Source organism: Vidua chalybeata, chromosome 3, assembly GCF_026979565.1.
Source record: "Vidua chalybeata isolate OUT-0048 chromosome 3, bVidCha1 merged haplotype, whole genome shotgun sequence".
Lineage (NCBI taxonomy): Eukaryota > Metazoa > Chordata > Aves > Passeriformes > Viduidae > Vidua > Vidua chalybeata.
The window spans coordinates 20,598,574-20,612,836 of NC_071532.1; the positions used below are offsets into that span (position 1 = coordinate 20,598,574).

General features: G+C 46.1%; 1 long non-coding RNA gene and 1 other non-coding gene across 2 annotated transcripts in view; one reads left to right on the forward strand and one right to left on the reverse strand.

Annotated features, from left to right (window-relative positions):
* LOC128785566 (uncharacterized) overlaps positions 1-14,263 on the reverse strand; it is a 31,226-nt gene that overhangs the window by 4,488 nt on the left and 12,475 nt on the right. The window contains exons 3-4 of the long non-coding RNA XR_008429924.1: positions 4,514-4,582; positions 89-497 (exon numbers count right to left, since the gene is read on the reverse strand). This is a non-coding gene — a long non-coding RNA (uncharacterized LOC128785566). The remainder of the gene's footprint in view (positions 1-88; positions 498-4,513; positions 4,583-14,263) is intronic.
* Positions 146-232, forward strand: TRNASTOP-UCA (transfer RNA opal suppressor (anticodon UCA)). Its single transcript has one exon. It is a non-coding gene; the product is annotated as a tRNA-Sec (tRNA).

Here is a 14,263-nt window from a genome sequence, read left to right on the forward strand (position 1 = left end):
CGCGGCGCGCTCTGCTCCAAGCGGGCCGCCTTCGCATTGGGAACAGGCGGAGGGACCATGCTTGTGGGAAAGCAATTTTCACCATTACCTTGAAGTGAAAGAAATGAGGGCCTTCATATAGCGTGTCGCACGGCGGTTTGGAATTGCCCGGATGACCCTCAGTGGTCTGGGGTGCAGGCTTCAAACCTGTAGCTGTCTAGCGACAGAGTGGTTCAATTCCACCTTTCGGGCGGTGCTCCTGCTCGGCCGATCCCTTTTGTCCCGGGAGGCGGCCGGCAGTGCCAAGCCCGACCATCCTCAGGGGCAAAAGGCAGCGCTCGCCACGCTGTCCCCAAGTGTCACCGCACAAGGAGCACGTTTCGTTTATTCTTCTTCCACTTTATTGCCACGGCGCTGGACTGCTGAAATGGCAGCGTGCCAGGCACAGCCGAAGGACAATTCAGGTTTTAATTGGATTTTTCAGCTAAGCAGATCTTTGTTAAACTGTGTCACATGTCCTACAAAAACAGAAAAGAAGTAAATAACAGAAGTCATTCTCTAGATCTGCTCCATATTGACGATAACCCATCTCCCACCCACGCTGCAACAAAGATGCTTCACTTCAGCAGTAAGCAAGGGTGCTAATAATGTCACCCAGCCCCATGAAAAAGAAAGGTTAGCATCAAGCTAAAAAACATATTCTTTAAGCAGAAGGCATTTATTTTGTGATATCCTGTTGCAACAGCTCTCCAGTCAATGATTTGTGGAGCCTCTAGTTAGGAGGAGACCCCAACCACCCCCACCGCAGGGGACATGCAGGGCATTTTCACATTATCTCCTGGCCCCACAAGCAGGAAGGGCGATTCTGCCTGGTGAATTACAGAATAGTGAATTACAGAGTAGTGAGAATTATCAGATCTCCAGTGCTCCTGGTTGCTTTTTGAGGGGTGCAGTGCCATCCAGAGTTAAGTAGGTAAGCACCCCTGAGGATCTAAGCCAGAATGACTGTGCTTTCTTTACATGGAATGAGTCACTCCAGCTGAAGGCCTGGGAGGAGAAGGGAAGGGCACAGGGAGCCCTGAGACCATTGCTGATGGCTGCTGCTGCTTCGAGCCTGCAGACCCCTGAGCCGGTTGGGGAGGAGCAGCCTTGATGCCAGCAAGGCATGTTGCTCCAGGAATACACGGTCCTGTTATGGGAAATCTGGGGGGAAAAGCCCCTCTGAAGCTCCCACAACGTGTGCCAGCTTCTCCGTGGCCTTGCAGATGTGTGTGCACAGCTGGGAGTACCCCAAGTCCCAGATGGCCATCTCTGTGCTCCACACCACTCTGCCTGCCAGCCAGCCTGCTCTGCCCATAATGAACTTTCTATGTGGAATTTCTCTGTGGCCTCAGAAATTGGTATCTGCTCTGCAGTTTGGCTGGAGGGGGTTGTTTTGGGGGTAAGGGGGAGAGTTGGAAAGGCCTCTGCCCAGTAGTGGGCAGCTGAGAATGTTAGCGCTCTATGTCAGTTACCAAGCAGAGCATAATACGGCTCTTTCATGTGGTGTTTATAACTGAACATGCTGTTTTGTGTCAGCCTGATTTTTTTTTTTTCCTTCCAAGAAGTAGTTTTGGATTAAATTATGACAATTACATTCTTATATTCACACACACACATCCCTGCCAGCTCCCACCCTTGCCCTGCGTGCACACAAACACAAACGGGAATTATGTGCTCTGAGCGTGATTTGAACTCTACAGCCTGGGATCTGTGCCTGGCATTGAGTTCACTTTTTTTTCCTACACAACAAAAAGGCCACATCTACTCTATACTCTTTCATTGCCTCAGGAAAAAGTAGGATGGTCAGATTGCTAGTGTGGGTGATTTGTCCCTCATGGAGCTGATGGGCATGAGACTTTGAGGCACGAAAGAGGAGGCTGGGGAGCCTTGCCTGGGGAGCTTGTGGTAAGCAGTGCAGGGACCTGGCTTTGTGAAATCCCCTGTGAATCCCTACTCTGAGCTGCCTACATTCCCCCAGTGTGGCTCCCACACCTGGGCAGTGCCTCGTCTGGTGGGTAACGCAGGCACACAACAGGAAACGATCCTGCCTTTTTGGGCTGTGCCCTGCAGAGCTGCACCTCTAGCACGTGGCTGAATGCAGGGAAACACAGGTGCTCATTAGGAGAAGGGACATGGCAAGGCTGCTCTTGCAGCCTTTAGCTGACACAGTGGGTGGGACAAGGCCTTGGGAAACAGGGCACCCTGTATTTTAGTGCTGTTATTTTTAACACTGGTTGGAGGAGAACACCAGTGTGGAGACCCATGTAGATGATCTGTCCATAGGAGGGACATTTTGTACAATGCCATCCATGTCTCGTCTGAGTCAGCTTTGCTTGGAGTCACTATTAGTCAGGCAAAGCTTCCAGTGTTTCAACCTGAATGTCACTTTCTTCCCTGACAAAGAGCCAAATTAAGAGGAGCCAAAGCCCTCACCACTGGTTAAAAGGCAATCCAGGGGTTACTCAGAGCCAAAATGCACGAGAGCCTGGCTTCTTAGTCAAACGTAATCTGCCTCCTGTTGTTTTCCCCATGGAGTCACAGCACGGTGAGGAGGATGTGCTGGTGACAGATGGCTGACGCGACTTGCTAAGCGTACGGGTGACTGGGCTGTGACTCAGCGAGTGTTTGGTTACAAGAGACTGGGAGCATGTGCTTTTGCACTGGTAACAGTGGTCCTAGCTGGATCTCCTCCTGGGACGATCAGGCATGGGCTGTTGTGTGAAGCCTGTGACTGCCATCTTCCATGGGAGGAAAGCAGGCACACGTGGCCTATTAGAACAGAAAGTCAGGCTCCTAAATTACTGTTTACACTTTCAATGGAAAACGTCTGAGTGTGTATAAATATATGACCTGCCAGTAATGTCCTAGTGGCCTTCAGAAAGGAAACATCCTGGCCTAAATTACCATCTTGCTCCGAGGGAGTAGGACTCGGAATTGCGGTTGAGTCACTAGAGGGGGACAAAGACCTAGCCAGGGTATGCATCCATCTACCACTTCCCCCAGCTGCAGCTGTGGGAGATACCTTGGAGAGGCAGCTGCAGAGATGGCCCTGGTCCTTCCCAGATTTGGAGGTGCCCAATCTCAGGAACAGTTTTGTGGAGGCTGAGCATGCAGGTGGGGACCAGCAATGCCTTGTGGAAGTGAAGCCACTCCTTTTCCCCCAGAAGCATGATAGCACATGTATGTGCATGAGTAGGTCAGCAGCTTTTATGTTGGCTCTTTCAGCATTTCTCCCTGCCTAGAGCCAGTTGGTCCATAGATGGCCTGGGCTTTCAAAGGCTAAATTCCAGCCACTGCACAGCACAAGACAGTGTCACCGGGCAGAGGACACAGACGATCATGTATGGTTACAGGCACATGCCATTTTTCTCCTCTCTCCTCTTTCATGAATGGAGGAGAGCTGAATTCTCAGGTCTGGAGAGGTGCCAGGTGTTATTGTTGTCTCTGGGAGTTAAAGACGTCATGGGAATATTGGAGGACTTGAGCAGAGTGTACCTGTGTGCATCCCACATGCGCACGGAGAGCCCAAGTGGCCGTGGCAAACAACAGGGCACTGCTTGCAAGTGACATATTGACCTGGATAGCTTAAAAGCTATCCCACACACTGTCCTGGGGAAACGGAGACCATAGTGACTCACACGAATGGATCTGATACGCAGCCCTCAGCCCAGCCAGGCTGTGTGTGGAACCAAGACACTCCTGTTTTCTCCCCTCCAGCATACTTCCCTGACCAAATCCAGGACTGAGCCATTTGGCTCTGATTGGAGCTGGTCAGAACATGTTTTTCTTTTCTTCTCTTTTCCCCTCCTTCACCCTTTGGAAAATGTTGACATTTCAGGAAAGGACTGAAAACCCAAACCCTGAATATTTTCCATTGGAAAACGCTGGGGGAAAGGGAGAGGAATAATCCCCAAACTGCCAACAATCAAATCTCTTTTGCTTTTAAGGCTTTTGGGTTTATGCAAGGGAGCATATTTGGAGGTCAGTGAACACTTTTTTATGAAAATATCTGTTCTCTTAAAACCAAATTTTCACTAGAAGTGTTCCAAGTGGCATAATTTTCACTGGTGATGGTTTGGACACTCTCTACATCTAATTTTGGAAAGGACCTGAAGAAAATTTAATTCATTTTATTGGAATATAAGGCACAAATGACACTCCCACAGCACAATTGATACTGAGAATATGTATTCTCAGTATCATGAGACTATACCCTGATGTTCTTTATTTTTAAAGAGTGCTGTTCACACAAATGTCTCAAGCAAGTATGGAACCTGGTCTCTGGAAATACCATGCTCCCAGAGCTACAGCTGACTTGCCTTAGACCTCAGAGCACATTCCTGAAGGGAACCTACCTTTCACAAGGTCACGTCAAAGGCTGCGAAGGAAGCAATATGCACTGAAAGGCGTGTTACCTGTAACTATCCCTCGAGTAACTGATAGCACAGAACACTTACAAAGCGTTCTGTTCTGATGTCTTCAGCTGACTTACTTTTCTGTTTGAATTGTAATGTAGACCTGAAACATGTTTCATCTTGGTTTTGCATATTATTCTGCTTTCCTGTAAGTTAAAAATAAAAAAGGGACTATGTAGCATAACAGAACACACATATTTGTAGGAGATGAATTATGCCCTAAAACCTTCACTAAATGTGGCTAATAGAAGGTTAGAGTTTATAAAAGGAAAGATCTTAAAATGGGCACATACTGGTCATAAATAAATTGAGGCTGCAGACTTGCAGAAACTTTCAAAACAACAGCGGAGTGAAGTTCAGGAAAACCTCCAAAGAAAAGCAATAGGAATAAAAAAGCTCAACTGTTTGAAGACAGGTCTTTATCAGTTGTGGGAAATCATGACAAGAAATGAGTAGATTCAATCACACAGACAACCCTTTTAATTTGGCATGCCCCTTACCGCATTATTTTCCATGCTGAAGCTTTTCAGTTACTATTTACATTCTCTCTGGTATGATTTAGCAATTGCACTGCTGCACTTCATTCTGATTTAATACAGCTCCCTGTCTCCTGTCACTCCCAGTTTTTTTCTGAACTAACCACCTGTGTTTGAATTCAGTCAGCACCAAAAAAGGGTCATATTTGACTTCATCAAATCCCTGGTTTTTATTCTTTTCAGTTTAGGAACATGTCATTGTAATGGTTAAGGTTCATAAAGTGGTGGGTTTAGAAAGATAATGATGCAAAATCTGTTTTAGACCTCACTTTTGCTGGTTGGGGACAACTAAATTGCATGTTGATAAAAGGAACTGGTACTGAATGTCTCTGATAACTTAGTGGCAAGAAATACAGAGGACCTGCATTGGTGCTGCACATGCTTTGTCATAATTTTTCAAGATAAGTAGGTAACTTTTCACTTAAAGAACCTTACTCTTGAATTAATACAGTCAAAAAATTAAGAGTTTTAACCCCTGGCCTTAGAAATATAACTGCATGCAAGAAGCCATGGCAGAATCCTGAGGAAGTGCCATCTGGAGCTGCAGAGCTGTAACTAGCCATTGGAAGGCCGTACACACATAGCTGAGATGCAGCTATGAGCTGTCCTTGCTCCCATCAGTACTACAGGGGCAGATGAAGAAACAAGGAGATCCCAAGTAAGAAGATAAAGAGTCAAATGAATCACCCTGTCACTGTGTGAAATGTAATGACTGGGAGAGCAAACAGACTAAGCCAGGGCTCATGACTGTTAGCATTCACAGAAACATGTTCCACAAATTCTGCTTTCAGAGAAAAATTGGATTCTAGCTTCCTTCTGGTAATTTAAAGAGGCAACAATCTGTTCATATGACCTTCAGATCGGGCTGGTACAGTGACTGAATCCTACAATAAAAACTGAAGAATAGCCTTTTGGGGCAGAGAAATGGTCCTCCCCACCCAGCACTCTGCTCTCAACTAGGGCAGGGTCCAGGGAGCACACACCCCCGGACATTTCCCTCTGCCATCTGTTTTCTCAGCACTCACCTTTGTTGGATTGGGATGTTCCATTACACATTTTGCCTGTTCCTTTTAGTGTCATTTTATGGACCTGTTGCCTGCAAATTTGTCTAATCCCATTTTGAGCCCACTGATGCTCTCCAGCCTTCTGGGTCAGCAACTTCCAGAAGTTCTCTACTGTTAATGTGATATAATTTCTTTGAATTGTTTTAAACTCATCTACTGGTTTCATTGAGTGCTCCCTGTTCTGCTGTTGATGGATTTGGCTACTAATGGCTCTGCGTTCATCTCAGCCACTCTGATTTCGTGAATCCAGTCCTTGGCCACCAGAAAAAAATAGGGAAGTATTGCAATACTGGTTGCTCAGCTTACTTCAATCCCTGACACTTGCTGACCTGCACAGAGTGGTTTTGTGCCTGGAGCACTCTGGCTATTACCAAACTCAGGGGAGAAAAATGATGGCAAAGCAAATGGAGTGCAACTTCCTCCCAGGGCTGTGCTCCCCCGCAGCTGCTCACCGGTGACGCAACAGGTCCCCTTTGCGGTTAAGAGCTGGATGCTGATGGCCCCATCCTCTCCTGGGGCTCTGCAGTTCTGGGCCCAGCAGGGGGCTGCAAAGCAGCAAGCAGGATTTCAGGGAGGGTAGGCTGGCAGCCCTGGCGGGGGTGTCCGGGGCATCTTCCAAAGTGGCTTTAATTAATGAGCACATGTGCAGTAAGGAGAGTTACAGCATCCCACTCAAATTGTTGACTTGGAGCCGCTTCTGGAGACAGCCGTATTCTGCTCATTAGGAAAGAGCTTTTTTGCAATGCCCTTGGATTGGACAGCTCTTGGATTGCACCACGAGATCAAGTCCACGTACGGGCTGCCTGCCTTTCGGCTGCCAGCTCCAAGAGGGTTGTTTTTCTTGTCTTCTCATTCTCAAGGAGTGCTCAGCCAGATGGCCTGTTTTCGAATGCACTGTGCGTTGGTTGGATGTGTGTTTGGAGAGTCTGCCAGCTTCATGAGAAGGAAGAAAGAGCAAAAGAAAGGGAAAAAAGCACCATTTGGTATCTATCTCTGGGACCCAGCCAGAGTTGAGGCTCTGTTTGAAGAAGGGGGGAGTCTTAAGAAGGAAACTCTAGACAAAATTGAAAGCTGGAAAAACTTTCAAGCTTGACAGACTGGGAGACTGAAGTTCTGTATAACATCCATCCACTACCTGGCTCCATTGCAAACGTGTAGCAGACTTCCTCAGAAACAACAGTAAGAGCAAGCACAAGCACCAAGTGTCTGTCTCTCTGCTCTCCCAGAGTACCTCACCTGTGGGCTGGGATGCGGAGAGGCGACCCAGCCAGCTGCCCACCAAGGCTGGGTGATGCTGCCTGTGGGTTTTGGGATTTAGCTCTCCATTCACCAAAACCAGAAATTATAGCATGCAGCCTGAACACATCAGCTCAGGACGAAGAATGCAATGGAATAGTAAAAAATACCCATCACAGTGGCCCAACACTTGAAGAAGCTAGCCTTAGTGAGTAAGTTAAGCCAGGCCAGTGTCATTTTCTTGCACCCTCTTATGTTAATTTCACAGAAACACCTTCTGTTTGTTTGGTGCAGCAAATAAATACGGGCCAAACCAGAGCAACGGCTTTTTCCAGCACTTATTGGCAAATAATTTGAACCTGACAAGAAAAATCTGTTGCTGAAGGAAAGGGGGAAGTTTTGAAGTTTGGGTGGATTGTGCTTGGCTTTGTTTTCTTAACTAGATGTCATGTTGTGGCAAGCACATATTGTTCCAAGCCGCAGGAGGAGGTCTTGCTGAGTAGAGCCGGAGAAAGCCACATTTGTAGCCATTCCCACTGGCTGACATGCCACTGTGTCTTACAAGCAGGCTTGTCTGCTTGCTCACTGAAACCATGGCACAAAGAAGATGGTTGCAGGAGCACGTGTGTCTGTGCAGGTGAGTGTGGTAGCTGCAAACCTCCCTTCTCCGCTGATTGCACCAAATTATTTTCATTGAAGTGATCAGAATTCATGGGTCCTGGGTGGGCAGTGTGTCCCTGCCAACACTGGCTGGGCGCTGTGTTGCAGTCACTCTGCTGACAACCAGGACAAAAGGGGCTCTTCTCACTCCTGGTGTGGGACACATCTTGGGCTAAGCCTGCTGGTGTCTACAGTATGTCAAAGCCTCTGTGGCTTCTCAGGAGCTCCAGGCTGTCACTACTCCAGGTCCAAAAGGTACTTCACAGCAGTCACAAGGGCAGCGTTTGCATGCCCCACCTTGTAAAGAGGAGACACATTTCCCCACACACAGGGAAATGTCCTCAGCTTTTGGCAAAGCAATGTCTCTGACCTAGAGGTGCAGATGCCATCCTAGAAGGGAAGGGTTTAGCTGGTTCAAGACAGTGATTACATCACACAAGTACATTGTTGCATGGGTAGGAAGGCTGCACAAAGAGATTGCCTCCCTTCCTACTCCAACAGTACTCAATTTTCGTAAATAACCCTGGCATAAAAAAACAGGCTGTGGTACCTACATTCATGGTTAAGATCATCACAAGAGAATGGATTTTCTGTGTGACAGAAAACAAGGTGCAAAAGTCTAGCAGTAAATTCAGCCATTCCATCCAGGGCTTTAGAGGAGTCATTACACCACTCTGGCAATTGCCTGATTGTTACCAATGCTGTGTTATAGAGCTGATAAAGGAATTGCACCAAAAATTCAGGGGACTAGGAGTCACTGGACTGGGCTTTACCACAGTTAGGCTAGTTGGCTAGTTATTGCATCTCTTGGCAAATGGAAATAAGGATTACCACAAGATTCACATGAGTATTGTTGGAAGGAGGTAGCTCCCAAACAAAGGTCATCAGTGCACTTTGGGTGGGAGATCAGCCAGAAAAAACATCCAGCCATACGCTCACCCAAGCTGCACTGGCTGTGTCAGACACAAACAGCAGCCTCTGCATTTTTCACATATGCTAGTTTTCCCCTGCATTATTTCATTGCTCTAGTGCTGCCTGACTCGTGGACCTGTGCATCTCCACCATACTGCCCAACATGGCATGAGCTGACAGGCCAGTCTGAAAAACAATTTTCTGGGCTAAAGTACCATTACATACCTAGCATTGTCCAAGGAGGGGAAGCTAGAAGTATTGCCCAAACATGGGATTTTGGAAATTTGTCTACTGTACAGAGAGGTGAGGCCTGCCTTTCGGCACCAGTCCTGGCTGCTCTTCCACCAGCCTTTGTGTATAACTTTTTTAGCCACTCAGTACCTGGATGGGAGGTCTCCAACAGAGGAACCAGAGGTTCAGAAAGTCTCCTCTCCAGCTAGGGATAGGTCAGTACGTGGCATAAGTACATGGCATAAGTAACATTGCACTGTCCATTATGAACTAGAGTCTTGAATGTGGCTGCACTCAAGTTCAGCAGCACCCACTGAGGGACTGCAGAGGATGGCTCCAATTTTGCATCTGAGCAGCTCATTTAGGCAACATCCTCCTTCAACAGCTCAGCGTTTTCACAGGCACTGAACTCCGCAATGCAGTTAAAAAGTGGCCACATCTCCCTCCATGCATGGCCTCACTTTGCACCCAGAAGCTCTCGGAGCATATTCTTAACTTCACTAAGAAAAGCATATTTCTAGCAAGAAGAGATTCTGATGAGCACACACAGCTTCCATTTCTCAGCTGTGAGGAAAACTCCCTGTGCTACAACTCCAAACAACACGAGATGAGATGATGGACACAGGACAGAGCTGAACATCAGTAGCAAGAATGTGATGATTGAAGCTGAGGCTTTGGTTTAAAGCCTAGGTATACACAAAGTGGACAGTGCCCGAGATCCATGCTGCTTAGGTTGACAAGCCTACAAAGGCTTGGAGTACATGGAGTACAGGGAGTGAATCACAGAGTGTCTCACTCGCATCCATTCTCTCAGTCCATGAGCTTCCCATGGTCTTATCGGTGGTCCATATCTTCTGTAGACCATGTGTTTGACATTACTGGGGAATGCAGAGGTTAAAAAGATTGGAACTCCTTTTGGAGTTACGGGAAAGAAAAACTTTAGAGAATGACTTACAGTTAGAAGTAGCTCATCATTCAAGTGCAGAGACCCATTTGACTCATAGCTGTAGTTGGATATAAGGACAAGGATGGTTACATTAAAAATTCCCAGTGAAAGGTAAAACAGAAAACCATAAAGTGGAAAACAACAAAGCACGTATTTAAGAAGTTGAATTTTAAGACACAAATTCAATTCACTACCATGCTGACTAACTTTTAAACTATGACTACACAGTAGTTCACAAGCCTCTTTTCAAAAAGGGACTGCACATGCACACACATTCAGGTAAATATAATATATGCAGCTCTTATTCATACGTGATTTCTTGGCAGGCATCTTACCATGAATTTAGCAAGGCTTTAAGCTGTCTACCACAACATTCTTGTATTCAAGTCTGGATGTTATGGTCTCGGTGGGTGGACTAACAGACAGTAAAAAACTGGTTTAGATAGTCAGACTTGGAGAGGAGCAAATAGATGTCCTGCCCTACTTGGAGGCTGGTAACAGTCTGGGTACTGTAGGTCTCTCGTGGGGCCTGTCCTGTTTAATCATCTTTAGCAGTTTTCTAGATGAGACCATGGAGTGCTTGCTTATCAAGCTTGGAGACAACATCAAAGTATTAGAGGGCAGTTGATATGCTTGAGTGCAGAGCTGCCATTCAGAGGGCCCTGGACAGGCTGCAGGAATGGGCTGAGAGGGACCTTATGAAATTAAAAAAGGATAAATGCAAAATCCTGCACTGGGAAGGAAGAGCCCCTGCAGCAGTACAAGCTAAGACTGATGGGGAGAGGAGCAGCTCTCCAGAAAAGGATCTGGTATCCAGGCAGAGAACAGGCTGGGCATGTGCCTTCGCAGCAAAAGAAGCCAAAGGCTGACCAGCCAGGAGGGTGACAGATGTGTTTATCCAGCTTTCTCTAGGTACTCGGATGGTACTGGAGTACCAGACCCAGATTAGGATCCCCAATGTAAGAAAAACATGGCCACACTGGAACCAATTCAGCAGACTCCACCAAGAGGTTTGAGGGCAAGAGCCCTTTGAGGAGAGGCTGAGGGAACTGGGCTTGTTTGGCCTCAGAAGAGATGGCTTCGTAGGAGACAACCAGCAGCCTGACAGCTTCTCCAAGTGAATTATGAAGAAGATGAAGCCAGGCTTCTCACCATAGGGCATGGTGGGAAGGATGAGAGACAATGGACCCTAACTAAAATGGAAGATGTTTAGGCTGACTTTAAGGAAAGGCATTTTCACCATGAGAATAGCCAAATACTGCCCAAAGAGGTTGTGCAGCTACCATACTTGAAGGCTTTCAGTACCCAACTGTCAAAAGCCCTGAGCAACCTATCCTCATCCTTTTTTTGATCTTCTCCTTCTTTCAACCAAAGGTTAATTTGAAGACCTCCCAAAGTCCCATCCAACCAGAGGAACCTGAGTATTTGTAAGGTTTTGTAAGGTATTTGGGAGCCTGAGCATTATCCACTTAAGGAGCAGAGACAATACCATGTGAGCTGATTGGCCAGTCAGTCTGCAAGCAGAAACTACTCAAACAAAAGCCACAGTTAATTTGCAAACTACTCAAACAAAAGTAATAGAATTTGCAAAAAGCTTTGTTTGCATAAAACAATTGACTGAAAATTTTAGACCAACAAGTAGTTGAGCAAAAGTCTGTCTGTTCTTCACAGCCTGAGAAGAAATGCAATTTCAGTGAATTTATGACCCAGTTAAACACCAGTTTTTCTTAATGCCCAATAACCACTTAGGAGATTGAAAACTCTGTTTTCTCTTTGACGGCTGTCTTCTATATCTGAAAAAGAATGAGAATGCCAAATACCAAAGCACCTAGAAATATTTCTTAGATTATTACTATGGCATCTTCCAACGGAAAACTCAGATTGCTTCACTGCTGTTAATTAATTAAGCCTAGAAACACTTATGCCAGGAAGTTTGATATCACCACCCCTTTTTACAGATGGGGGAAAAACAAGATATTCATTAAAACAAGATATTCATTCAGGGCTACTCAGTGAATGAGGGGCAGAACCAGAAACAAAACCTGGGAATCCTGGCTCAGAGTCTCCTCTTATAATCTCTAAACAAAGCTTCTTTCCTGCAAAATTCTATCTAAGCTCTTCCTAGAATAATTAGAGCCAATTTATTTCTTCACTCGTTAACAATGAAATCTGACAGGCTTTGTAGTCAGGATGCTGAAGCTCAGTTAGGGGAGCAAGGCTCTTCTCCATGAGGGGAGGCCTGGAATGTCAGTCTTTAGGTGGCTTAGTAGAGGCATAGTTCCAGCTGCCAGGTACTTGAACTCCTGCCTAAATCCCTGTGGCAAAGCTTTAGGGAAGAACTGGAATGTAAATGTTATCTACCATAAATGTTAGGGAAGGATTAGACAAATAGCAGCTGTTTTTGCAATGATAAAACTTCGCCCTCAGTGGCACTTAAAAAGTATGAAAGAACATGTACCTGATGTGGTATTAGGTCAGTTTCTCTTTTTCTTTTGTTTCATTTGCCTATTTTTCAAGTGAGCAGACTGAAAAAGCTTGAGACACAGAGAGATTTATGGCAGTACGTCAGATGTCCCCCTCAATTCTACCTTCTTCAATTCCATCAGATCTGGAGGACATAAAGTTCCTTGGGGCTTACAGCTCACTTGCAGCTTACTAGCAGTGACTTGCACTACCTTGAGATGTACAGTAAGGTCATGAGTCATGGACTTTTCCACCTCCCCTACCCAGGGCAAATGGCTCACCATCCTCTCTGTCATCACTCTCAAGATTTCCCCAGAGGTCAAGAAACTGACACATGAAGAACTACAGAAGTGCTGACTGTCCAATATTTTAAAACTCTGAAGGCTGCTCAGCACCTCTTAACCACAGGCCACTACATTTGAAGGTGGAGCATCCCATACTAGGGGGTACATCTAAGCATGTCCCCTGTTTGCTCAGCATCACATGAAGGAGGCTCTGGTAGAGAAGGACAGACTCAAGATTTCCACATTTAAAAGCCTGTACTTTTGCTGCTTTGATGCATTTTCCTTCTATAAAGCAAAACAATAAAGACTGTTCTCACAGAGCTTCACAGGAAACTCTGCAGGCCCTCTGCCTTTGTCTCTTCAGCTTTTGGCAGAGCAGAGTTGAGGACACTGATCATAAAGTCCAGACACCAGAAGGGGTGAGGGAAGGACGATCTTTTACAAGAAATCCTTGTGGAGTGTGGAAGCTCATCTTCCCTGTTTCTTCAGTGTCATCTGCCTCTTCTCTCCCAAGGCTCCAAGCTCAGGTCCAGTAGGTGGCATGTTGAATTGGACTTTGATCATCTGGAAATGGTTTGCTGTTTGCCATTCCCGTGTTCCAAGCTTCATTTGTGGATACACTTGGATATCAAATTGCTTCTGCATTGGCTGTAGATATCTGTTATGGCCCTTCCCTTTCCCTGTTGGGCATTTTCAGTCACCAGGACAGTGTGCATCACCTCCTATAGTGGAAAACATTGACAGGAAAGCCTATTGTCTTAATATCTGGGGACAAATCACCTAGGCTCCCTTGGTCCAGCCTTCTCTTGGCGACCTATGAAGCAGAAGTTCATACACACCTTTTCCTACAGGGATGAAAAGGTTCCAGCCAAGGTCTGGGGAGTGTGAGGAGGGTACAAACAGGGAACAGAGAGAAGGAAAGAACACAGAAGAGCACTTATATCTATCAAAGCAAAACTAAAAGATCTGGGGAGCAATGGAGGTTGGTGTTGGCTAAAGATCAAAGCCTGACAGTGGCTGTGGCTTTCTGATCTTCTAGCTGAAAGTAGCAGAGGTTTTTTTCTTGCAATACTGATGGCAGTGAGAGCTGCTTGCAAAAGTCCAAAACTTCAGGAAGAGAGACACAAGGATGTGAGCTTTCCCATCAGCTGATTTTCATTTGGAGGGAACAAGATTAGTGGTATTTGAGTATCATGTAGCAGGGAAGAGAGTTGAGGCTGCAGTACTCAATGGCTTCAGGGATACCGAGAGCAAACACAACCACAATTGCCTATCTGTTTGAAGCAGGCTGCAGGATAGGGAAGGGGCTATTTCTTTACCAGCTGTGTGTTCAGTGGAAGTATGAGCTGGCAAGAAAGGAGAGTTTAGCTGAAGCCTAGAACATGAAATTGAACAAGTGGTTTTCTCATGAAAAGTTAAAGGGGAGATTCCACAGTCCGCATCATTGCAGCAAATGATGGCAAGCCAAGGAGAAGACAACCAGGTTAATTTGAAA